Genomic DNA, 8,556 nt, shown 5'->3' on the forward strand with positions numbered 1-8,556 from the left:
CGACACCACACCCCGACCCCGAAACAACACCCCGACACCGACACGGCACTACCCCGACATCGACACGACACCCCGACCCCCCGACCCCGAAACAGCACCCCGACACCGACAGGACACCCCGACCACCGACACCTCCCGAAAAGGTGTTCTTTGGCCTTCCAGAGGCCGATGGGGTCATATATTTGTGAATTATTAGTTAGGTCATATATTTTTATGTTGTACTTGATGATGATACACTTAAGTGATACACATATTATTATTCATGTCGGTCTTTTTTTATGTTGTACTAATTTCGTTTACTGTTTGTCATGGCAGGTGTTGAAAGATGGTGGGCGCTGGTCGGGAGCGTGGTCTGAGGTCTTCCATTCCAGACGCACCTCTCCGCCGAGCGTTGCTGGACAGTATGGCCACACCGCCGGGCCCTTCTTCGTCGACCGCGGTGCCCAGCAGGGGACGAGGTAGGAAGAGAGGAGGTGGGGCACGTGGTCGTGGGAGAGGAGGTAGGGTGACTTCTACGGCGCCTTCCTCGCCGCCACCCCCAGCTGTTTCACCCGAGCACGTGACTGCTAGGGTGGACTCGTCCGAGGAGGAGGCTACACGGACTCTGGTCCATGAGCCTCCGGTCCACGGGTCTTGGGCCCACGAGCCTCGGGTCGACTGGCCTTCGGCCCACGAGAGTTCGGCCCATGTGACCCCGGAGGAGCACACGTACGGATGGGGTACCTGGCCGGATCAGCCCGAGGAGCCGAGTGGCCATGCTGATGATGGCGGGGAGCCGACTGATCTTGAGGAGGAGGGGGGCACCGTCTACCAGCGTGGTGCTACACGGCTCCCGTCCGTGCCGGTGACCCGCGAGCAGAGGTGGTTGATTTTCCCTGATGGGGAGAGGTATGTAAGTGCATTTAATATTTTTGTACCTTGTGCATTCATGTTTTTTCAAATAACTAATGTGTTGGCCTTGTCATGCTGCAGGGGTTGGGACCACCATCATAGTGTCCGCCGGCCCAACTCCGTCCTTGGAGTTCTTTGCCGGCAAAACTTCCCGGGGTTTGTCACGTTGCCTGGTGAGGGTCGGCTTCCAGAGCTTGGATTGAGCTGGGAGCACTACGTGGCTGCCCCGGCCCCGCTGGATGAGATTATCGACGGTGTCGTGTGCGACACGAGGGCAGACATGGTGATCAGAAAGTTCTGGGTAATTTCTCCTTTACACATTTAAAAATCTTCAACTAGCTAGTTATTAATTTTACTAATCAATATTGTCTCATTTGATTGCAGACATTCTACAGGTGTGAGGAGGGATACGAGGAGGACGCGGCACATGTTATCGAGAACGTCTGCAAGCGCCTACTCCAGAACTTACGGCACGAGGCTCGGGTGCAGGCTGTTCGAGACTACTACGCCTTGCGTGGTATCAAGAAGACCAAGCCGGCGTGCCGTGATAAGTTCCTGAGTAAGGAGCAGTACATGAAGGTAATTCTTAAGGCCTTCTCTACTTAAGTTCCTTCATTTAGTAATTCTTAGCCGTAGCGCTCAAGTTTCTATTTGCTAACTTAGGCGCCTCCGAGATGGTGTGCGGATCGGATGGATTGTTGGGAGGTGTTGGTCGATGAGTGGTGCTCAAAACAATGGCTAGCCCTCCACAACGAGGCCAAGGACAAACGTGCCCAAATGGAAGGTGTGCCACACCATCAAGGCAGCTCCAACTTATATCAGTTCGGGCGCAACTGGGTATGTGGTTTGCTTCATGATTCATGCAATTCATTCATCATGCTAGCTTGAGCCCTTTAATTACTAATTTTCATTGTTTCTCTCTTTCAGGCACGCTACAATAAGGCGGATAAGGTGCCAGAGGTGTACGACCTGTATGCCATGGCCCACACTGCCTCTCAAGAAAGTCAAGGCTTTCTCTCAGTCTGACCTCGATGATGCAAACAACTTCACCAACATCTCCTCCCACAACAAGCTCGTGAGATATAGAGATGAGGGGAAGGCGAGGAAAGGGGAGGACTTTAACCCGAGCCAGGGTCCCATTGATCTAGAGCTGTTGATGATATCTAGTGGCGGGAGGTCCCATGGCTCCATAGCCATTGGAGATGGACTTATCCGTTGTCCTAGCACTCTCCCGAAGATCAAGGCACGCCAGTCGAGCTCCGCTCCTGAGATAAGGCCTCGTGAACGGCCAGTGCAACTCGCCATCAAGGTTAGTGATACGTACTCAGTTATCTTTCTCCATTACATTGTGTGCGCTTCCATCAATGATTACAAATGGTCATGTGAGTGGTGTTGCAGGCTGCTATACAGAGTGAGAGAGATAGAACGGAGAAACTTCTGGCGGAGGCGGCGGAGAGGCAGCGGGAGTTGGAGGAGAGGACGACAAAGATGATGGAGGAGGAGAGGGCACGAAATGACATGCAGGCAAGGGCCATGTACGAGCTCCTTGTGGTAAGTTTCTTCTGCAGATTAGCCAAAACATTCATGTAGTGTTTGTCTCATTACTAACTAGTATGACTGAGTCGTCAAAACCAAATGTGCAGTCTGTGTGCGAGAAGACAGGTCAGACCACTCCGCCGATGCCAGTGATTGCTCCTGGGACCACGGTGAGTTTTATTTGAATGGACATTACTTGCTAGTCTTAACATTTGAGTGTCATCATGCTAACAAGACATTGGAAATGATCTTTGGTCCAGCGTAACTCCAGACAAGCATCGCACGATCCTTCTCCAGCTACCGACACGAGCCACCCCGCTCCTACACCTCCTGGATCTTGGTAAGTTTATCTAGTGTTTTGCTTAACACATGCATAAAGACCTAGACTTAGCTTTATTTCCTCCAATGCTTACCATAATGACCTAGACTTAGCTTCTTCTCCTCCAAAATGACTTAATAAGCTTACTGACCTCCAAAACCATCCATTTTACCTAAGTTAGCTCTAAAACGATCTGTACTTAGCTTACTTATGTCAAAAATTGCATAATTAGCTTAGTTAGCTCATAGACGATCCATTTTACCTAAGTTAGCTCTAAAATGACCCATTTTACCTAGGTTAGCTTATAAATGATCCAGTTCATCCAAGTTAGCTCAAAAATGACCCATTTTACCTAGATTAGCTCCTAAATGATCTATTTTACCTACGTTATCTTTAAAATGACCCATTTCACCTAGGTTAACTCCAAAATGACCCATCTTACCTAGGTTATCTCATAAACGATCCATTTCAACTAATTTAGCTCATAAACGATCCATTTCACCAAGTTAGCTAAAAAATGATCCATTTCACCTAAATTAGCTCTTAAATGATCCATTTCACCTAAGTTAGCTCAAAAAGATCCATTTCAACTAAATTAGCTCATAAATGATCCATTTCACCTAAGTTAGCTCAAAAACGATCCATTTCAACTAAGTTAGCTCATAAACGACCCATTTCAACTAAGTTAGCTCATAAATGATCCATTTCACCTTAGCTAGCTCATAAACGACCCATTTCAACTTAGTTAGCTCATATATGATCCATTTCAAGTAAGTTAGCTCATAAATGATATACTCTTCTTGTTCTAGTCTTCTTCTTATTCTACTCTTCTTGTTCTAGTCTTCTTCTTGTTCTACTCTTCTTCTTGTTCTACTCTTCTTGTTCTAACTTTCTTATTTTTCATTTTGCAGATTTCATTCACTTGACGAAAGCTTGCATAGATGGAGTGCTCCTTATCCCTTTCTCTGTTTCTTTTGTATCGTTGAACTATGCATGTATCGATGGATGAAACTGTTGTAATATATATGGTTGGATGCCTCTATGTTGAACTTGTTATGTATGATGGAACTATGCATGTAATATATATGGTTGGATGATGAAGTTATGTGTTGGATATCTTATATGTTTGCTCTGTAATGGCCTTTTGAAATATATCTATATATGTCATATATATTTGTGATGAAAATTGTTGGATTTAATAAAAAACAGATAAAAGAGCCAATATGCAGGCTCTTTGCCGTCTGCCACCGACGGCAACGGGCTCTTTGCCATCTGCCGCGGACGGCAAAGAAGACACGTGGCATCTAGCTGTGCTTCCTGGGAGCTGACCCATTTGGTCAGTTTGCCTACAGTGGCAGACGGCAAAGACTTTGCCATCAGTGGCAGACGGCAAAGAACCTGCCATGTAGTGACGTGTAGATGACATCATACGGCGGACGGCAAAGACACTAGAAATTTTGCCATCAGCGGCGGACGGCAAAGCCTGCCGTTAGCCACTTAACGGACTGACAGCGCAATTATTGCCGTCCGCTCTCTTTGCCGTCCGCCGCAGACGGCAAAGGGCCTTTGCTGTCAGCCGCCAGGAAGCAGACGGCAAAGTAGCTGTTTACCGTAGCCTACTTTGCCGGAGCCTTTTGCCGTCCGCGGCTGACGGCAAAGGCCTTTGCCGTCCGCGGCTGACGGCAAAGGCCTTTGCCGTCCGCCGTTCATGCCTTTGCCGTCCGCCGTGGCAGACGGCAAAGTAGCTGATTCCTGTAGTGTAGTTTGGCAACTACGGCCCTCAGCTGGGTCTTGCATTCCTCCAGCTCTTGAGATAAATGGGTATTCTTCTCTACAAGAACATGTGCATACAATGATCCTTAAATCAGTTGTTCCAACTGTTTCAAGTCTCAGGGGCTACTAATATACGTGCTTATCAAATTTTCTTACCCGTATATCCTTTGCATACTGGTCCATCGCTCGGGCGAGTCCATCTTGAGCAGCTCGGATGTATGGGTCTCCCGAATTGAAGGCATTGAAAGCCTCTTCGAAAAAAATACCATCACAGAGTACAGCCCGTCGGCGCCGGTGATTCATGGTGCTCTCTACTTTGGAATTTGTGGCGGAGAGCCTATACGCATCCTCTGTCGGAGGACAATTCGGCGTCGTCCCCACATTAGCCTCCACTCGTGAGGCCGGTTCTGGAATCCGGCTGGTGGAGGCGTGGCCGGCAGGATCTCCGGATATAGTCCGGTGACTACTCTTTCTGCCAGGATATGATGGACGTTGTTACATTTCAAAGATGATAATCACAGAGCAGGTTTTAAATTATACCTCTGCGATAGTGTTTCGATCATGACTGCCTTCCTCTTAAGCCTGTCTGGCCTGGATGCCCTTTGCTGATGAGCCCCTAGGGGCTCGGCGCTGCGTCCCGGTGGCCGTCTCTATAAAAGTACGATATATGTGCATAAGGTATGGTTTAAAGAAGGAATCCTTTTCGGAGGTCAGGACTTCAGCTTTGCTTACATGTGATACAGGGAGCAGTCCGGGATAATCGGTGATGATGGCCACAAAGGTGTCATCACAGCTTGCCTGATAAAATGTCCCATCGACAAGCTCCACAGATATATCCGGATCTTCTTCAAGTCCGGGGTCGAGAGCCCGGCCAGGATCCTCTGGCTGCGGAGAGGGGCTGTTGAACTCTTTCACGGCCTTCCTCAGTTCCTGCTTTGGAATAGCAAGGTAAATGATTGTGACAAAGGATGCAAGAATGGATAGAGTTGAGTAAAGAGTAACGGCTTACCCAGCTTGGGGGGTTGTACATGGAAAATCCATCTCGCGGCTTAATGCGAAGGAACTCCTCTTCTTCTCCTTTATATAAATCGGACAGTATTCTCACCAGAGCGGTGGCAGAGTCCGGACCTTTACGACCGCAGCGGGTGGCATCGTCTTCCCCGTTGAAGTGCCACATGGGCTTCCCTCGATTTTGAAGTGGCTGCACACCCCCCCCCTCCCCCCCGCGCATTATGCATATTGACATAACTTCAATTATTGTCAGCCCTGATTGGGCCAGTGTTTTTATCCTGCCCATCAGGAAGTGGACTTCTCTGTCATCTTCCTCCTGGGGGCTCCGAGGGCGCCAGCTTTGGCGTTTCTTCAGCGGAGCGTTAGTGAACTCAGAAAGGCCCTTCCGGACTGGGTCCGGAAGGGGAACGTCATCTACATAAAACCACTCCGAGGGCCAGTCTTCGGATGCCTTCTTTGGAGTGCCGGACAAGTATCAGGTCTGGGCGACGCACCATATTTCGGCTCCACCCACTTGATATATAGATCCCTCCTGATTGCAAGGGACGAGGCAGAATAGCCTCTTCCATAACTCGAAATGAGCCTCGTAGCCCAGAAATAGCTCGTAGAGGGCAACGTAACCTGCGCTGTCCAATACGGAGGTGGGGGTGAAGTTATGTAGCTGGAGGCCGTAGAACTCCAGGAGCCCGCGGAGGAATGGGTGGATTGGAAACCCGAGTCCTATCAGCAGATATGGGACAAGGCATACCCGCTCCCCCTGAGATGGGTTAGGAAAGCTCTCCGCTTGCTCCCCGCCATTATAGGTGGCTAGTCCGGCTCGGACGGGGACCATGTATGCAGGTGGAAGAAACCCTTGGGTCTGCAACTCTACTAAACGGCTGTGGGGGACAGAACACTTTTCCCAATCACCTGGCTTAAAGCTAAGGGAGCGAGAAGAGGAGCTGCGGCGACCGGCCATGATGGAATGGTTTTTCCGGATGCGCTCTGTTGAATGCTTGCTTGGGGGAAGAAGGTGAGATTTGGATCTGAGGATCCCCCTCTCTTCAAATAGATGGTTCGCTTACAGGGTCAGGGTGGCAAATGTAAAAATGCCCCGGCTCCTCGTATTCACTCGACACATGGAGATAGCCATTATTAAAGCACAGAAACCGAGGAGTACAACATTAATAGGAAGCCGGACACTGTTCGCTATGACAGGTACTCTAGATTTGGAGAAGAACCCGCCTTGCAATGCCGAAGACAATCTGCGCGCCGGACTCATCGTCATTGAAGCCTGGTTCGGGGGCTACTGAGGGAGTCCTGGAATAGGGGGTATCCGGACAGCCGGACTATATACTTTGCCGGACTGTTGGACTATGAAGATACAAGATTGAAGACTTCGCCCCGTGTTCGGATGGGACTCTCCTTTGCGTGGAAGGCAAGCTTGGCGATTCGGATGTTAGACCTCCTTCTCTGTAACCGACTCCGTGTAACCCTTGCCCCCTCCGGTGTCTATATAAACCGGAGGGTTTAGTCCATAGGACAACAACAATCATAATCATAGGCTAGCTTCTAGGGTTTAGCCTCTACGATCTCGTGGTAGATCAACTCTTGTAATACTCATATCATCAAGATCAATCAAGCAGGAAGTAGGGTATTACCTCCATCGAGAGGGCCCGAACCTGGGTAAACATCGTGTCCCCAGCCTCATGTTACCATTAGCCTTAGACGCACAATTCGGTACCCCCTACCCGAGATCCGCCAGTTTTGACACCGACAAGGGGCACCCTAGAACACACAAGTTAACAATTGTTTTAGCCGTGTGCGGTGCCCCCCTCCACAGTTACACACCTCGGTCATGTCGTCGTAGTGCTTAGGCGAAGCCCTGTGCCGGTAACTTCATCATCACCGTCACCACGCCGTCGTGTTGAAGAAACTCTCCCTCGGCCTCAACTGGATCAAGAGTACGAGGGACGTCTCCGAGCTGAATGTGTGCTGAACGCGGAGGTGTCGTACGTTCGGTGCTTGAATCGGTTGGATCGCGAAGACGTTCGACTACATTAACCGCGTTAACTAAACGCTTCCGCTTTCGGTCTACGATGGTACGTGGACACACTCTCCCCTCTCGTTGTTGTGCATCACATAGATAGATCTTGCGTGATCGTAGGACATTTTTTGAAATTACCGCGTTCCCCAACATCCATACCGCGTCAACCCCGAAGAATCCAAAGAGATTCAACGGCAAGTCCAACATCTCATAGACCATGGACATGTGCGTGAAAGTTTGAGTCCTTGTGCCGTACCGGTCATTCTTGTGCCAAAAAGAGATGGTAGTTTTCGCATGTGTTCCGATTGTAGACCCATCAATGCTATCATCGTTCGATATAGGCATCCCATTCCATGCCTTGATGATATGCTAGATGAGCTTAGTGGAGGCACCATTTTCTCAAAAATGATCTAAAAAGTGGTTATTATCAAATTCACATACAAGAAGGTGATGAATGGAAAACCGCTTTCAAAACAAAATTTGGTTTGTACGAGTGGCCAGTTATGCCTATGGGTTTATCGGAAGCACCCGATACTTTCATATGTGTTATACATTATGTGCTTCGTCCTTACATTGGTGTTTTGTTGTGGTCTACTTTGATGATATTCTTGTGTTTAGCAAATCCCTCAAAGAGCATCTAGATCATCTTAGGGCCGTTTTGCAAACTCTTAGAAAAGATCGACTTTATGCAAATATGGAAAATGCACTTTTGGTGTTGACAACATCGTTTTCTTGGGCTTTGTTGTGTCTTCCAAGGGTGTTCATGTTGATGAGCCTAAAATTGAAGCAATTAAAACTTGGCCACGGCCCACTTATTTGCAACAAGTGTCTAGTTTCCTTGGTCTAGCGGGTTTTTATCATCGCTTTGTGAAAGACTTTAGCACTATTGCCGGACTGTCGCATGCTTTGAGTAAGAAGAATGCACCCTTTGTTTGGGGTCCATCTCAATGTACCACTTTTGATGAGCTCAAATCCTATGAACCGACCTAAAGGCACAATC

The sequence above is a fragment of the Triticum dicoccoides genome, chromosome 3B (genome assembly GCF_002162155.2).
Source record: "Triticum dicoccoides isolate Atlit2015 ecotype Zavitan chromosome 3B, WEW_v2.0, whole genome shotgun sequence".
Classification (NCBI taxonomy): domain Eukaryota; kingdom Viridiplantae; phylum Streptophyta; class Magnoliopsida; order Poales; family Poaceae; genus Triticum; species Triticum dicoccoides.